Source organism: Phascolarctos cinereus, unplaced genomic scaffold, assembly GCF_003287225.1.
Source record: "Phascolarctos cinereus isolate Bilbo 61053 unplaced genomic scaffold, phaCin_HiC Scaffold_726;HRSCAF=1367, whole genome shotgun sequence".
Lineage (NCBI taxonomy): Eukaryota > Metazoa > Chordata > Mammalia > Diprotodontia > Phascolarctidae > Phascolarctos > Phascolarctos cinereus.
The window spans coordinates 94,852,871-94,872,354 of record NW_027556098.1 but is presented as its reverse complement, the minus strand read 5'-3'; the positions used below and the strand labels follow the sequence as shown (position 1 = coordinate 94,872,354).

Sequence of the window (19,484 nt, the reverse complement as noted above, 5' to 3'; positions counted from 1 at the left end):
CTCTGGGAAGCAGACTTCCATAGCTTTTCCACATGAGGAAGTTGTAACAACCAAATAAGCTAATAGGGTCAACTCATGTTCCATACCTCAGTTACATTGACCTTTTGGTCAATAATTAAGACAGGAATGGATTTTCCATCTTATATTTGCGATCAATAAATTAAACAATCAAAAAGCATTATTAGATACCTCCTATGGGTATATAAGGCAGCTAGATGATTCAATGGGCCTGAAGTCAGGAAGACTCATCTTCTTGAGCTCAAATCTGGCCTCAGACACTTGCTAGCTGTGTGACTTTAGTCAATTCATTTAACCCTACTTGCCTCAGTTTCCTCAGCTGTGAAATGAGCTAGAGAAGACAATGGCAAACCACTCCAGTGTCTCTGCCAAGAAAATCCCAAATGGGGTAAAGAATAGTCAGACATGACTGAAAAAAAGACTGAACAACAACATTTTATATAAAGACAAACATGAAATAGCTCCTTCCCTGAAAGGAAGCCTTACATTCTATCAATGGAAGGACCATGTATGTGTACAGACCAATACACACAAATGTATATGTACATATGCATGTAGGTATGTATATATACATACACATATACATATATACATACACATATACATATATACATACACATATATATACATACACATATATATACATATATATGTATATATATGTGTGTATATATATATATATATATGTATATATATATATATATATATATATATATATATATATATATATACACACACAAATTACCTTTCTCTCCACCCCCCAGCTCCTATTGTCTTTCCTCCCAAAATTGCCTTGCATTTATTTGGTCTGTATGTGCATGTCTAGATAGATATCTATCTACTGGGTCATCACAAGTCATCTCGATTTATGTCTTACCACTGGACCCCGATGACTCAGGAGAGAAAGGCTGATGACTGGACAGCTCTGCCTCACTTTAATCCAATTCACTTGTAAGCCAAGACATCACCCTTATGATGTTATTGGTCCTCTTTAAGAATGAAGAGCAAACAATAGCAGCAAAAAACAAGATATCTATCTATACAGAAAGTACAGACCAAATAAATGCAAGGTAATTTTGGAAAGAAAGACAATAGGAGCTGGGGGTGGAGAGAAATTAGAAGAAGCTTCATGTAGGTCATAATTGAGCTGAATCTTGAAGGAAACAAGGGATTTTAAGAATGAGTAGGGAATACATTCCAGTCATGAGGGGACAGCCGGTATAGAGATATAAAGGCGGAATATAGAGTGTCATGTGTGGAGGAACAGCTAGAAGGCCATTGTGACAGGATCATCTATTGCAGAAAGAGAAGTAATGCATAAATAATAAGCCTGGATAAATAGGTTGGGACTAGGGTGTGAAGGCCTTTAAATGACAAGCAAAAGAGTTTATATTTGAACTATAGGCAAAGGGGATTCAGTGGAGCTTATCAGGTAGAGAGGTGACATAGTCAAATACACACTTCAAAAAAGTTACTTTGGTAGTTATGTGGAGTCTTGATTGGAGTGGAGAAAAATTTGAGAAAGAAAGACCAGTCAGATGGATATTGCAGTAGTCCAGATGAGAAGTAATAATGGTCAGAACTAAAGTGGTATCTGTGTGAGTAGGGAAATGTTGTGGAGATGGGAATGACTAACTCACTAATCAGAGTAACTGCTCCATCCTTTATCTTTTCTCCTCAACCTTCTCACTGCACTTTCCCCTTCTACCCTCTCAGCTAAGAACTAGCTTCATATTTTATTTTAAACCCCCCCCACAGAATTCATAGAAAGCTCCCCTCTCTCCTCTGCTCCTCATATCATAACCCTTTAACTTCCTCCTTTATTTGAATCTCTGATGAAGAGGTGGCTCTTCTCTTCATCAGCCCAATGCTTCTACATGTACACTTGGCCCCTTTCTATCTCCTCCAGCAGATTGTTCCCATTTTATACTCTTCCCGCTATGATCTTTATTCTCTCCCTATCTAATACCTCATCCTCTGAAGCCTATAAAAATCCCCAGGTCTCCTCACTAGATCCTTCCATCTCTACTGGCTATTATATTATAAAACCTCTCATTTTCAAATTCCTTGAGAAATCCACCTACATCAAATATATATGACTGACCCTTCTCAGACCCTTTGCTGGATCATCATTCATATCATGACCACTAGCTGTATGTAAACTCCATGGTGCCTCTTCTCTCTCTCTCTCTCTCTCTCTCTCTCTCTCTCTCTCTCTCTCTCTCTCTCTCTCTCTCTCTCTCTCTCTCTCCTCTCTTATTTGGTGACCTCATTAGTTTCCACAGATTCAACTATCACTCTAAATGACTTACATATCATTATATCCAGCCCTAATATCCTAATATCTCTCCTAAGCTTCAGTACCACATCATGAACTACCTATTAGACATTTTGACCTGGATTTCCTTTAGGCATCTCTAATTCAATATGCCCCAATCTGAACTCTTTATCTTTATCCCCAAATTCACCCTTCTTCCAAAACCCTTTATTCTTTTTGAGGATTACCATCCTTCTAGTCACCCTGATTCACAGCATTTTTGTAACCTTCAACTCCTTACTCTATCTCACATGTCAAATCAGTTGCTGCTGTTCTCAGTTTTATATCCACATCATTCCTTGCATCCATCTCTTTCTTTCCATTCACACAACCCTCACCCTAGTTCTAGTCCTTAAAATTTTTTCACGTGGTCTATTGCAAAAGACGCTTCACTGGTTTTCTTGCTTCACATTTCTTGCTATTCCAATCAATCCTTTACATAGCTGCCACAGTGATTTTCCTAAAGCAGAGGTCTGATCATACCATCCCCCTATTCAGTAAACTACAGAAGCTCTCTATTATTTCTAGAATCAAATATAAATTCCCCTCTTTGGAATTTATATCTCTTTGCAACTGATCCCCTCCCAACAGCACAGAATCATGAGTCTTGTTCTGGAGATTCTGAGTTTGAGATGTTTACAGGAATTCATTTTGAAATGTCCAAAAGTCAATTGGTAATATATAGCTGTACCTCAGCAAGGACACTAATGCTGAACATATAGATTTGGAAGTCATCACAGACATGATAATAAATAATAGAACCCTTGGGAGCTGTTGAAGTCAGCATGTAAAAGAGCACAGAATAAAGTCAAGTCCCAGGACATAGCCTTGGGGAACACTCATAGTTATGGTCATGATATGAATGATGAGTCAGCAAAAGAGAGTGAAAAGTAGCAGTCAGATGAACAGAAGAACCAAGAGAGCAGTGCCATAAAAACCCAAAGAGAGAATTAGGGAAGAGCGGAGTGGGCAATAGTGTCAAATGCTTCAAGGAAGTCAAGGATGATGAGAACAAGGGAAAAAAGAGCCATCACATTTGTACAAACAGAGATTCTCTTCTCCTTCCCTAGCCCTAACCAAAGGAAAATGCCAGGATCATGATGAATTAGAGATGTAGAACTCGAAGTTACCTTAGAGTCCAATTCTTCTGACCCCTTCACTGTCCAGATGATGAAGCCAAGGCCCAGAACGAATGAATGACTTGCCCAATGGCACTTGGGTAGTAAGAACCAGATCTAGTATTAAAATTTAAATCTTATGACTCCAAATTAAGTATTTATTTTACTCTTCCACACTCATATAAAGCTGAGGAGAAGGTGGTGGAGAGTAAGAGCTGGCACAAAAGTTCCCTATGTCTGACCCTTTTGTCATCTTCAGTGGAGCCTTTTGGGATATTCAACTAAATAGCTTCCAGGTGAACAAACTGACTGCAATTTGGTGTTAAGGGGTGGAGAAGTCTGAAGGAGTAGATTAGATGATGGCTAAAACCCTATTGGGATCCAAATAGTCCGACTTCTGTTGTGAATAAAAAATTTCAAAATACAAAGAGCATGGGCTTGGGACTGAGACAATTGGGACTCAAATCTCCTATCTGCCACTTTCCTACCTGCCTGACCTCAGGCAAGTCATTTTGTATTTTCCAGCCCTCACTTTCCTTCACAAAATGAGGGGTTTGAACTGGATGATCCCTCAGGCCCCTTAGAGTTCTCAATCCTATTTTCATGTGTGGCAAATTAAAACCTGTCTGTGCTCTTAGAGAGATGACAGATGCTCAGTTGGGAAATCAGTTGACACCTATGATGACAGTAGCAGAACCAAACAGCAAATACACAACAAACATCCACAGACTTTGGGGAGGTTTAATTTTAATGACCAAATGAGACCCAGAGAATAGATTTAAAAAATGTGCCTCCCTCCTGTTCTTAGGGAGGTGGGGGCCTGCAGGTGTGGAACATTACAAATGCTGTCAAAATTAATTATTTTTGCTTGGCTGTTTGTTGTTGTTATTGTTGCTGTGAGAGGAGGCTCACCATATTGGGGGTGGAGGCAATGAAATACAATCAGAAATGGCCATGACATAAAAACCTGCATAAATCATTAAGTTGCATTTGCTTCTCTGTAATTTTTTATCATTTTCCTTATAGTGCATATACATAAAAGCAGTGTTGCTTGCCATTTACCTGCCCAAAATCACTCCCCCCCCACTATAAATATAAATTCTATTGTTTGCTCTCAGGCAACCACTTCATGAAGATTTCTTGGAGTGCCTTCTAGCCCTACCCTCACCCCCACTCTTATTGCACAATCAGGAGTCCACAAACATTTGCCCTCAGAAACATACTCTGAAAAGTTCCCTCCCAAACACATGTACTGATGAAAACTAACCCAAAGGGGAAGGGTTGGCAGAGGATATCACATTTCTTTTTGACTCCCAGTCTAGTGGGCAGGGCTTCTCTCAATGTTATTTTTTGACTGATTCGCTAGCTTAAAAAAAGTGCAAAATAATGGATCTTACCAAGTAGATTTGGCAAAGTGCTTTGAAGTCCTTTGATGAAAGGCACTCGGTCTGTACAGAGTACGCTCACTGTTAAAGGGCTTAATCCAAATATATTCAGAGGTCCTGGTTTTGAAAATACATTTATAAAAACATCTTATAATCCCAGCAGCTCCCAACTTGCTCTCTGAACAGCCCAGGCACAGATGAAGGAGAGTACAAAAAGCTAGGGTTCACAGCCTGGGAGGAATTTATTCTTTTTGACAGTAAGCCATGAAGGGAGTAGGAAGGGTAGGAGTAGGAGAGGAGGAAGGAGAAGAGACATGGGAGCTGATTAGCAGAAGTCATCACTTGCCTTTGAATATAAAATATGAAGCACATCAGTGGAAGTAGAATTTGGCTATTAAGAAAATGAATTTACACCTTGGTTATCTGTATAATTCTATAGACTTTGGGAAAGTATTTGAATTAATCTTTTTTGAAAGCTCACTGTTTATCAAATACGTAACTATTTATGGAACCTACTACGTGCTAAATGCCCCTATAAAGTGTTATGTGAAATCAAATAATGGCAACAGTAACAGCTAGCATTTATACTTTGAGTTTTGTAAAACACTTTAGAAATATATGATTTTATCTTTAAAACAATCTTGGGACAGTCAGGCTATCATTGTCATCATTTCATAGATAAGGCAATTAAAAAGTTTGAAACTACATCTGAATTCAGATCTTCCTGACTCCAGGTCCAGCACTATATCTACAGTGCCACCTAGTGGGGGGGGGGAAGGAAAGAAGGAAGGAGTTTAAGGGGGCATCTTGTGTTCTTGAAGGAAATGTGCTGGCTTATTGTGATCACTTCTTTTTCTTGATGTTCATAAATGAAACATTTCATCATGTTTTAGATTACTCTCCCAGGAACAGACTTCAAGTTCACTGGCCTACAGCTGACAGACTATCCTCTTCATTTTTCTGAAGATTGGGACAACAGTTAGCTTTTCCTTTTTTGTCCCATGCTCTGGTACCTATCCCTTTCTCCATAATCTTTTGAAGCTTCCTGACTGTGGCTGTGTTTTCTGTGCCCTAGGCCAATTCACTTGAATTCATCAAAGACAGGTAGGTATTTTCTTATTATCTAATTATTTGCCTTAGGTTTAACTCTACATTAGCCATTTTTGATCCATAGTTTCTAGTACAAATATTCTTTATGACAAAGAAGCAAAATACCAATTGAGTAATTTTGCCTTCTCTCCATCACTGTTACCATCATATCTGCCTTAAGCACACATCTTGTCCATTGTTTGATCTTCCTCTTTTCTCCAATGTAGCTTTACAAAAAAGAGAAAGAAAAGAAAAAATTCCCTTTTCTTGTCTCTACTGTTCTGCAACCTTGGTTCATTCTGAGATCAAATGTTCCTGGCACTATTCTTTCAGAATTGTGCCATGTTTTTGTTTTAATCCTTTATTCAAGGATGATAATCCATTGGAGGATAATCCCTCATGCCCTTCCCTCCATCCTCTATCTGTCTTTTGTAAAAATGACATTAGTAGATGAATTGCCTGTTCATCCATATTGCTTTCTCTAAACAATTCTACTTTTATCAAAAAGACTGTTTAGAACAGGTTGTCATGAATTGGTCCAACCATTCTGGACAACAATCTGGAACTATGACCAAAAGGCTATAAAACTGTACATAACATTTGATCCAGCAATACTAGTGTTAAGTCTGTAATCCAAAGAGAGCAAAGACAAAAGGAAAAGGGCACATATGTACAAAATATTTGTAGTAGCTCTTTTTGTGGTGGCAAAGAATTGGAAATCTAAGGGATGCTCATCAATTAGGGAATGGCTGAATAAGTTGTCGCACATGATTGTGACGGAGTACTATCATGATGTGGGAAATAATGAAGGGAGTGGTTTCAGAAACACATGGCAAGACCTATACAAATTAATGTAAAGGGAAGTGAGAACCAGGAAATCATTGTGCACAGTAGCAGCAATGTTGTAATGATGATCAACTGTGAAAGACTTGGCTACTCTAATCAATACAATGATCCAAATTCATAATGAAAAAATGCTATTCATCTCCAGCAAGAGAACTGATGAACTTTGAGTACAAATTGTAATATAATTTTCTCACTTTTGTTTGCTTTTTTATGATATGGCTAACATGGAAATATGTTTCGAATAATTTCACATGTGTTTTATATATATATATATGTATATATATATATATGTATATATATATATACACACACATATACATATATATACATATACATGCATATATATATACACACACATATACATATATATACATATACATGCATATATATATATATAGCCTTCTCAGTGGGTGGGAGAGGATCTGCAGGGAGGGAGAAAATCTGGAACTCAGAATTTAAAAAGAAGAGAGGTTTAATGTTAATAAATAATAATATTTTTTATTTTTTTATTTTTATTTTTTTTGCTTTTCGGTGAGGCAATCGGGGTTAAGTGACTTGCCCAGGGTCACACAGCTAGATAAATTTTTTAAAAGAACAGTTTGTTGACTCTTCAGAATTTCATTCTTGAACACTTCCCATCCTTCCTGAGCTGACTTCTTATAGAGAATTTGAGGCCATGTTATCCTATCTTTCCCATTTCTTATATCTTTGAAAGCTGAGCTCCCCAAACCTCATGTGCCTGTCAGACATGTCCAACATTCTTTCTCTGTTCTACAGATTCTGGGTCTGGGTGGTTATTTCAGCCCTATAAGTTACTATCAATTGCACTTCACTTCTTTCTTATTAGTCATTTTCAGAATTATAGAACAACACTTTCCCTTACCACTTCCTTTATGTTTTGAAGAATGAAGTGATCATTGACAAAACAAAACATTATTAGCTACTTTGCTTTTGGCAGAAAGCTCCATTGGATGTCGATTAAGAAGAGTGATAGAAAGTTTGGCACACCACTCCTCCCGCCCCCCCCCAAAGACTTTCACAATCAAAGCTCTAGCACCTCCACACTTCAAATGAAAGGAGGACTGAGATCAGGCTGTATCTATTCCCTACAGAAACTAAGATCTGGTAATGTCCTTTACCTCAAATCTATCTTTCTTCATTGCTTCTGTTACCTTCTTCATGTTTTGTTTCAGTCCTTGGGTCTTCCCTCTTGAAAGCCAACATGCTATAATATGACTTTTTCCATACGTATTACTGACCTATCTAGTTCTTTGTAAAAAACCTCATAGCCACTGAAAAAACTTGGAGAGCCATTTATGAGACCACAGACTCCTTGAAGGCAAAGTTACTCAATTGTTTTGCTTCATTTCTCTATATTTGATCTTTCTATTAAAAGGACAAAAATATGGCTAATAAGGAGTCCAAGATAAATATTTATTTATTTATTTATCCAAGATAAATAATGAGATAATAACAGCCTTTGATCTGTTCAGTAATGCCATCTTATTACTCTTTGTATGTATGTATGTGTATATATATATGGACACACACATATATATTCAGTAAAAATGTGTTGAATGAATGAATTTACACTTGGGACACCTAACACCTTAGCAGGAACTAATTCATCAGAGCTTCCCTACCACAATAGCTAAATGAGAATAGGGTAGTGAGGAAAGGAGACACTGAATCATTGATTTCTGAGAATGGAAAAGGAAACAAGTAATACTGGGGGGAGAGGTAGAAGGCCATCAAAGCCAAATGTCCCCTACTTCGCAATGCTGTGATGAGTCATCCATAGGTAGGGAGACCTTTAGTGGGAGCAAAGAGTTAAGTTCTAAGTCAAGACACAACTACAAGATAAAAATGCAAACTCCTCTGTCTAGCATTTAATGTCCTTCACAATTCAGCTCCAATTTATCTTTCCAGACTGATTTCCCATTCCTTCCATTCATGAACTCTATATCCCTGTCAACCTGGCCCACTTGTTACACTACAAAACACACCCTTCAACCTTCCAGTTCCATGTATTTGCTTAGACTGACTTCCACACCTAGAATTCATTCTATCCTTACTTCTACTTATTAACATTTCTAACACCCTTCAAGGTTCAGCTCACATACTACCTGCTACATGATGCCTTTCCTGATCCTCTAGATACTAATTTCCCTATATGCCCCCAGCGATGTGGTGTAAATGTTTAAAAACTAAGCTCTCTGAAGAAAAAAAATAATATATACATGACACGCTTAAGTTTAATCTGCATTATTAACATTTTCTCCATTATTTCATAAGTCTAGGCAATCTACAAAACAATAAATCAAGCCCTGTAGCTTTTGCTGATTTCTGAGTTGTAAATGCTTATACTGAAAATTTAACAATCATGAGACAGTCAGAGCTGCCGTCAGCATATCCCTGCATATCCTCTAAATTAATTTGTATTTACTTTATAAATATGTTGTATCAATTTAACTGTCTGTGTACATGTTTCTTCCCACCCTCCACACCAGGAGAATATAAATTTCTCTAGGGCAAGAACCATTTTGTTTATGTTTTTGTATATCCTACTGCACCTGGCACATAATAAGCACTTAATATATGTTATTGAATCAAATAATAAATGATCAGCACTGAGATCCAATAATTTTGTGTTATGAACCCTTTTGGCAATCTGATGAAACCTAGGGAACCCTTCTCAGATTAATGCTTTTAAATATATGAGATAAAATGTATAAGATTATAAAGGAAATCAATTATATCGAAAAACAGTTATCAGAATACTTTTTTAAAGACCAGTTCACAGACTGAAGGATCAGAACTCCTGATGTCAAAGCAAGCAGACATCCATCAGGACTGGTTGGTTTCACAAATTACAGCCTGTCCTTAGAGAGAGTGGGTTTGTGAATCCTGTCAATATTGTCATCTAGCTACAGATGAGCCATGTAGAGATGGTATAGCTGTGTAGATGGTAGTATCTAAGCAGATCCATAAAGTGTAAGTTCCCTCTGAACAATCAATATTTCTTCTCCACTATCACCTTTGTGTTTCTGACTCCTAAATCTAGTACTCCTGGAAGCTTCATCCAGTTTGGTCGATCTGGCACACACTTGCCAGAGTATCCTTTCTAAAACATCATGCCATCATCCTAATCCCTCACCCAAGAGCTAGCAATGGCTCTCTGTCACCTACTGTATTGTTCAAACTTCTTTCACTTTAAATATTCTCTTTAATCTAGGCTCAATCTAAACATCACTAAACTTCACCCAGTCTTTGTCTTGTCTCACATGTATGATGTCCTTAATGCCTTCTTGTCTTTGTTCCTTCCCTTTCTACAACCTAGAGTACCCTTCCACCTCCTTCCACTATCTATAGTCAAGCCATTCCTCAAGTCTCAGAATCTATATCCTCTCTTCCATTAAGCTCCTCTGGCAACTTGACATTTTCCACTTTTTTCTCTAACTCCTTTTATAGCTGTTGTCTATACCACACAACTTCTTGTTCAGTCGTTTCAGTCCTATCTGACTCTGTGACCCTATTTGAGGTTTTCTTGGCAAAGATACTGGAATGGTTTGTCATTTCCTTTTCTAGCTCATTTTTTTACAGATGAGGAAACTGAGGCAAACAGGGTTAAGTGACTTGCTCAGGGTTACACAGTTAGTAAGTGTCTGAGGCTCAAGAATATAAGTCTTCCTGACTCCAAGCCAGGTGCTCTACCCACTGCACCACCTAGCCACCAACACCACACAACTAGCATATTGTGATAAGCTGTCTTACTCTCTAATTATCTTTACAATGACAAAATAATAACAATAACACAGTAGCTGGTGTTTGTGCAGCACTTTAAGGCTTGCAAAGTATTTTACATGTTACTCTTTTGATCATACATATAATTTGATCATAAAAGACAATTCAGCACTTTGTTACACCATGACATGATGCATTAAATCCTGCTCTATTATCTCATAAGGGAGAAGAGGTGATTCAAGATTTTTGAGGACTAGCAGAGAACAAGGTAGGTCCTACCAAATCAGAAAGGCTTTAGAAAAAATAACTAATAATAACAATGGTTAACATTTATATTTTTATGATTGTTCGGCCATTCAGTCATATCTAATTCTTCACGACCCCGTGAACTATAATGTCTATGGAATTTTCTTGGCAAAGACACTGGAGTAGTTTGCCATTTCCTTTTCCAGCTCATTTTTCAGATATGGAAACTGAGGAAAACAGGGTTATGTGATTTGCCCAGGGTCACAGCTAGTAAGTGTCTGAGACCAGATTTGAACTCAGTCTTCCTGACTTCAGGCACTTACTATATGCCAGGCATTGTGTTAAGTATCTCTTTTGATCCTCACAACAACTCTGTGAGGTGGTTGTTATTTTTATCCCCATTTTGCACATGAGGAAACTGAGGCAAAACCAATTAGTAATTTGCCCAGGATTACACAGCTCATAAGCATCTGAGGCCATATTGGAACTCAAGTCTTCCTGATTTAGATGCAACACTCTATCCAGCTGACTGAATACTTTTTGTGTAAGGACTAACCTAGATAATTTCCCAAGAAAGTCGTTGCCAGACTGGTGTCAGGGTGAGGAAATTTTTAGCCATAACAACTCTTAAAAGCTGGGTACTAAGTCATAGAAGGATTTTGCTGGAGAAAATACCCCAACTGATGAAATCACAGATTCATGTATGAAAGTATAAAACCTCTGAATATGAATTCTCTTTTGCTTCTCTTCTGCTAATGACAAAGCTATGCTAATTTTGTTTTCCCAACTAGATTTAGCTAGGTGGCACAATGTATAGTTCACAGGACTTGCAATCAGAAGACCTGAGTTCAAATCCCTCCTCAGATGTTTGACCCTGGGCAAGTTCACTTAACCTTGTCTCCTTTTCCTCATCTGTAAAATAGGGATAATAATAGCACCTACTTCACATAGGGTGATTATGAGGATCAAATAAGTTAATGTATGCAAAGTTCTTTGCAAACTTTACAGCAATGTATAAATTGTACTGTTGTTACCAATAACAATTTCCTTGACAGTAAGGACTCTGCTTCGTACTTCTTTTGTTTTACCTCAACTAATCTAGAACAATGCTTGTCAAAGAGAGGCTGAATGGAAATGACTAGTCACACTAGAATGTGTATACCTCTCATCTGAGCCTTTAGCTACCACACAGATCAATAAAGATTCTTTACCTCATGATGAAAATTACTTTTTGAGAGCTTCAATTAAGATTCTCTATTGCCTCTCTATTTTAGTCTACTGTCAACAGGGCAAGTCTTATGGAAAGTGTCTAATCATCTCATTTTTCCAAGCATCAATCAGAAGTAGACTTGTATATTGGGTATCTGGAACATGTAGTAATTTGCCCCAATTAAAAGTAGAGAGGGAGATTCTAATTCTGACTTAGTCATTAACTTTGGCCCCAGTGAACCATGTAGCCTGTTGTATCTTCCTGTAAATTCTTTCCCTGTTCTGTTTTCCTAAAACATTGGAAAAATCTATGACAATCTCACTCCTCTCTCTCTTTCTCCCCGTCCTCCCTTTCCCTGAGGTTCAACCGATGGGTCAGACTTCTTTCCTTCCTTACTTTCCTTCCATTTATCAAAGGGGAAACCCAGAGGAAAGCAGTTTGACATGTAAAGGAGAGCAGAGATTTTTCCCAAATAAGTGCTCCAGGTCTCAGTAGTACACAGGTGCTGTGGAATGTCAGACAACCTTTCTTGGCCCATTCAATGAAATCTCATCTCTTTACCCACAGTGCCTAGAATATTAGAAAATACTTAATAAATATTTAATGATTTTTGTGCTTTAAGAAATGATGAACAGAATGCTTTCAGAAAAACCTAGAAAGACTTGGCTGAACTGATGCAAAGTGAGGAGAACTAGGACAACATTGTCCAGAGTAACAGCAACATTGTAAAATGGTCAGCTAACTGTGAATGACTTAGCTATTCTCAGCAATATAAAAATCCAGGACAATTCCAGAGGACTCATGATTGAAAAAAGCTATCCACCTCCGAGAAAGAACCAATAGGTCTGAATGCAGATCTAAGCATAGAATTTTTTGCTTTTTTTTCATCTTTTGTCTGTTTTCTTTCACAACATGACTAACGTGGAAGGATGTTTTACATGACTACATATGTATAATATATCATTAGGGAAGGGGGCGGGATGAGAGGGAAAGAGGGACAGAATTTTGAACTCAATTTTAAAAACTGAATGTTAAAAATTGTTTTTATATGTAACAGGAAAAAATAAAATGTTAAGAAAAAATAAAATAAACGTTTAGTGAATTGAATTGAGCTAGTCCCCTAATTCCCTGATTGCTCAGCAGGTAAAGCACAGTGGATCAGCAAGACTCACAAATAATGTTCTTTGTCCTCCATGTGTCTACAAACAAGGCCAATAGAAATGTGTCTCAGCTGCATGACTTCTTGGTGCAAGGAATTACTTTCGAAGGCCAAAAGCCCCAGATGTCTTGAGAAGTCTTAATAATGTTTGCACACTAGCAGGCCTGGCCCACAGAGTCTACATGAGAACACTGTGGAAGAGGGATTACCCTCCCTTCCTTCCTTACTTCCATCCTTCCTCTCTTCCTCCTTCCTTCCTTCCTTCCTCCCTCTCTCTTCTCTTCCTTCTCTTGACTCTTTTTTATTTCTTCCTTCCTTCCTCCTTCCCTCCCTCCCTCAATTCATTGATTCATTCTCTTTCGTTTTCGTCCTTCTTCCTTTTTTTCTTTTTAAATCTTTCTTTCTTCCTTCCTTCCTAGCTTTCCTTTCTTTCTTTTTATCTTCATTTGTTTCTGTTTCTTTCATTTTTCTTTCTTTTCTCCTTTCCTTCCTTCCTTTCTTCCTTAACTACTTTGAATTTTAAGACTTAAAATTTAAAATTGAACTATTCTCCTTCTTGTCAGTTTAGTAGTGAAGAGGGAAAAAAAACCCAAAAATTCCATTTGCCCTTGAAAACTAGAAAGTGAAATGTGAGTATTTGAAATTCAGCACATACCTACTTTATGCTGGCACACAGCTGTCATCAGTTTTGGGGTTGGGGGAAAAAGAACTAAAATTATCATCGTAACCTTGAATTATCATTTCCTGTGTTATAGGTAGCTTCTCTGCCTACAAGAACAGAGAACCCCTACGACTCTTATGTTACCAGAATTCTTTCAATTATGGAGATTTAGGAAAGTGTATTTCAGGTTTCCTCTGAGGAAAAGGCTAGCATGTTCCTTTCTGAAATGATGCTCATGGATCCAGTGCAATTTAATAACCTGTAAGTGCTAAATATTTAAATGTGTGTAAATTGTAGGTTACATGGTCAAAGAAAATTTAGATACCCTTGACTTGCTTTTAAAGTTTATTATCATCTCCCACACACATTTGGGCCTTCTTTTCTGTATCAGGTATTTGTTTTTCTTTTATTTGTCCTTCCTAACCAAAGGCAAACAATTTCCTTTTCCCATTCCTCCACATGTGCTTCAGGGGTACTTTTGACCCCTTAATGATTGCATTTCCCCTATAGTTATATCCTCTTCTCTCCCTCAAAATGGTTCTTAACGTCTGTCATACTGTTGGACAAATAGTGACAAGACCTGTGATTTCATGGATACGAGGAACTCAGTGGATAAAGAAACTCCCTCTAACAATGAAGGCCAGCACCTCTTCAAAAATATATTCTCAGGGTGCTGCATTGGACACTGAGAGGTTAAATGATTTGCCAAAGTCACACAACCAGTAACTCAGAAGTAGAACTTGAGTCTCATTCATCTTGACTATGAGACTGGACCTCTATCCACTATACTATAAGCTTCTTGAAGATAATCAGCAAACCTGGAAAATATTGCAACATGTTTCCCTGACTATGGCTTGCTTCTATTGCATTCTTTCTCCTGATTGCAAACCTCCCTCAGTAGGACTATCCAGTCTCCAGCTGGTGCCTGATTAATAGGTATTCATTTTAATTCCATAGGGAGATGTATTTCCCAATGAAACAGAAGGATAATGGGGATCCTTCACCACTTGCCTGAGTCAGTGTCAGAAAGGTAAGCTGCCCAAATGCTCAGTAGCAGCTGCAATAGCAGACTTCCCCCTTTACTGAGCTGTCTTTTGACACTACGGACCCTGCTGAGCTGATGGACATGGAGTCTATAATAGCAGCTGTGGCCATTAACTTCTTCTTTCATGTTTTTTTTTTTCTTTTTCATCTTCTTTTTAGAAATCATTATACCATTCAAGAGTTTTATTCTCAATGACTTGAATTTGGGTTGGGGGGAACCAAGGCTTCAATATACTCAAAGAACATTTTCAGAGGGGGAAAAAAGAGCATGACAAATTGCAATGACATGGGTGTGCTAACAACTGGGTACCTTGGAAAATGCAATATCTACCTAGACAATGTAGATGATGGCTATACCCTGTGAGTCGTTTTTGGAGTAAATACAGCTCCCATCTGAAGAGCTCCACTCTACAAGCATGGAGACTGAATAAGTCAGAACAACTAAAGTAGTAATATATATGAAAAGAATAGCTATAACCTACAAGTTTTTCTCAAATATATAACATAGGCACACAAGCCATCATTTAACATCACATCAGGCTTAATTTGAAAGAGGGATACCAATATGTGTCTGCCCCAGAGCCTCAAACTCAAAAGGATTTTCAAGTTCAGTAGGTACAACTCCATTGTAATTCAACCACAAGTAAAGAACATTTGAAAGGTCTCACTAAGCTTAATATCAACTGGGACATTTCTCAAAAGCTAGATTCGAATTGATAATGAATGTATTTCAGCCTTGGTCCTTTCTTTGCAGAGGTGGAGGACTACGAGTGGAGAATGTTATATACACTTTCAGATGTGACTGATGTGTTGATTAGTTTTGCTGGTTTGTTGGTTTTCTTTCTCTCTCATAAATTTATTCTTTTTATAATGGATGGCTCACTGGGTAGTAGAAGAGGGAAGGAAATATTTTGAAATTAAAGGGATGTAAAACATATGATACCAATTTTTTAACAAAAAAAATTACTACATTTCAAGGCAGGGTTCATTTGCAGTTTGGATGTTGAAATTATTGTGTGGTAAAAAATGAAAGGAATTAATAAACTAACTTAAGATAACTAGTACATTTGCAAAGATATAAGCCAGGCAAGCATGGGTTAAATGTTAAAATCAAATTATAGCCCAATATTGGATGCCCTATTTTGTTTTAATGTATCTTCACTTCGTATGAAATATGCACTGTATTTATATATAGGAGAGATAGATAGATAGATAGATAGATAGATAGATAGATAGATAGATAGATAGACCAGCTTTATAACATATCCATCAAATTCATGTCATAATTTGAAAACAGGCATTCTTCATACATTTGGTTCTTCCTGTGTGCATGGTAAGTGGTTATGTATCTCTCCCAGGGGACCTACAGTGTTCTAGGGCTTAATGCAACCAGCATGATATCATCCACAAACAGTAGAATCTAGAGAACCATAGTTACATAGCTAGTATGTAGAAGACACAGATTTGAGCCCAGGGCAGAGATATTTTTTTCCCATTATAACATTTGAAATGAGGAAACTTAGACTCAGAGAAGTTAAATGACTCAGAACTCAAAGCTGTATAGCTCATGAGAAGCAAGAGGAGATTCAAAAGTAGCCCATGTTATTCCAGGTCCAGGACTCTTTCTAATATAACAGTTTCTTCAATATATCATATTTGTATATCTTCATTCATGTTCTTCATGATATTTTGTAGGTGCTCTGATAATATTTCTATTTTTTGCCTTGCAAATAAACATTTTCTTTGAACTTCGTGAAGTGCATCCTTGTAAGGGAAAATGGCAACAACACAATGGGTGAAGTGATGTAGTAAAGTCTTAAAATTTTGGGTAGGAGCAAGAAATCAGAGATGTAAGTAATTCCCCAAAATATGCCCAGGCTCTTCATGTTGGTGTATGTGAGAGCTTTTTATAGTATAAAATTTAAATCATAGGCTCAAGTAGTATCATCATTAAAACTAATCAATGCAGAGATATAAAGTAAAAAGAAAAAATAAGCACAAGACTGTATATTGAAAGCGTGTACATTTTAATTGTACATTTTTAAGGAACAGCAGATTTTTGGGTTGCAGTGGTGATCAAATATACTAGAATGCTTTAAAAATTCTAGAAATGCTCTATGTGTTCATTGTAATTAAAAGGAAATAATATTAAATGTGTCATGAGAAAATTCATGGGCTTTGTTTTCTATGCTGGAGTATTTTAATGATAAGAAGAAAGAGTGAATAAGAAGCTATACTATAAAAATTAAGACATTTATAAAATACATTTAAGAAATAAAGAAATATTACTGCAAGGGGGTTCTTAGAATTGACAAGGTCATTGCTGGCTTCTGTCTGTAGTTTGTCAGTATTTCCACTTGATATAGTAAAAGATAGCTTTCTCACTTTTCACTGGGATGGGTTATCCACTCCCTCCATATCCCATATCCCTCTGGGACCTCTTAAGACCAGACCGTATACTTACTGATTATTTACTCTTTTAGGTGCCATTAAAGAATTTTCACCATGATTCCCTTAGATCATCATTGCAAACTTCTAAAAGATTCGTGAACCACTAAATGAGAACCAGTGTTCTAGGATATAGGTCCTCATTTTATTTTTGCTTTTTGCTAGGCAATTGGGGTTAAGTGACTTGCCCAAGGTCACACAGCTAGTACATCTTGAGTATCGTTTGTCTGAGAAGGTCCCATATTATTGAAAAAATATCTGCCAGTGAAATAGAGGAACACAATAACTACAATAGCTAGGTTGCAAAGTGGATAGAGTACTGGATCTGGAGTCAAGAAGACTCATCTTCCTGAGTTCAAATCTGGTCTCAGACACTTACTATCTGTGTGACCCTGGGCAAGTCACTTAACTATGTTTTCCTCATTTTCCTCACCTGTAAAATGAGCTGGAGAAGGAAATGGCAAACCACTCCAATATGTTTGCCAAGAAAACCCCAAATGAAGAGTCAGTCATGGCTGAAAGGATGGAACAACAATACCATAACTATAATATACTGGTTCTTGGGAACCAACATGATATAATTTCTTCCATATGAATATGCAACTTTATCATCTTCACTCAATGACTGACAAACACTCATGGACTTAATGTCACCCTTTGACAGAATATCTGTAATGAACTAAACCTTCTGTAGTTGTTCTATACCTTGATGATTGCGACAGCTGTGGCAGCTTAAGTAACTTGGAAATGAAGCCAGGATGGGTAAAGAGAATATTCTGACTCTGAACCCTGTTGGAAACTTCCAGACTATAGCAAAGTATTTTGGATCTACTTTTCAAATTTAATTCAGTAGAATGTCTTACATTTGTAACATCTCCCTGGGGATTCTGTTCTCAAAGTCTTCAAAATATCTTAGCTCAATTCAATGATTATGGTTCAATTTGTGTTCATTCTTTCTAAGATTTTCCAATGTTTTAATTCCTTCATCTCTTTTGTAGCACATAGACCAATGCTCCTAACCTGTGTCAGGAAATTGATGGATAAAGTTATATATCTTCCTGCCAAATCTTTTTCAGTTTATGTAATTTTCCAGTAGTAGTTAAGAGCTCATCAATATTTTTTAGCAATTTTCCCTCCTACTCCATCTAACTTTTTTGCTCCTGCCCCATTTTATTTTGGAGATGGGGAAGAAGAAGAAACATGACAGGGTGTTTAAAATGATTAGCCTAGATTATATCTGAATCTTTTTTTTTTATTACAAAGTATACCTCCCCGACAGATTCTTGTATTATTTATCATTTATTTTGGATAACAGATGTTTCTTGACTAAGGTGTTTGTATTATGTCAGTTTCCCAGGGGATGTATTTAAGTCCTGGATGCAAATGAGATTTTATGCATTATTTTTTTCTCATGGAGAATGGTTTAATATCTGGCTTGAATTTCAGGGTAGTGATATTGAATTTATTCTTCTATTAAAAATTGTTCACTTTGACCTTTCAGTCAAAAATGTCATGAAGGATACAGGATGGTAGAGAGAAAGGGGTAGCATAAAGTAGTGGATGTAGTGTTAGGATTGGCATCAGAAAGACCTGGGTTCGGATGGGACCTATGATACTTATTTGCTGCTGCAAGACACAAAGACAATTCATCTAAAGTCCTCAGACTCCATCCAGTTCATCAAAAGTAAAGTGAAGGGATTGGACTAGATGAACTTCCAGGGTGTTTCTAGTTCTAAATCTGTGAGTTTATGAATGTAATGTAACTATCCTTAAAACTTCTTTTGCATTCAACACAGCCAAATTCTCCTACCAGGCAGATAGGTGCTGTCATGGATAGATTGATGGACTTGGAGTCAGGAAAACTTGAAGTCAGTTCCTGCCACAGACGCTTTATTAGCTTTGTGACCCTGGGTAAATCACTTAACTTTCTGAACCTCAGTTTCCTCATCAGTAAAATGAGAATAATAATAGCACCTAGAACAGAGTTGTTGCAGAAACAAATGAATTAACATGTTAAGTGCATTGTGAACCTTAAAGCACGATGTGTTATTATTATTATCATTATTGTTGCTGGAGAACACTAAGCAATGAAAACAAAATGAAGAATCATGTTCATGAGTGCAAGACTGTGTGGGTTTGTGGGAGAGAAACAGAGAGCATGCCAATGAGCAACATGCCTTATCTCAATTGAGCCTCACA

The 19,484-nt window shown here is 37.2% G+C and overlaps 1 pseudogene; it reads right to left on the bottom strand.

Moving 5' to 3' along the window:
• Positions 1-17,790: 17,790 nt before the first annotated feature.
• LOC110217519 (DNA polymerase beta pseudogene) lies at positions 17,791-18,455 on the bottom strand (annotated as a pseudogene).
• Positions 18,456-19,484: the final 1,029 nt, after the last annotated feature.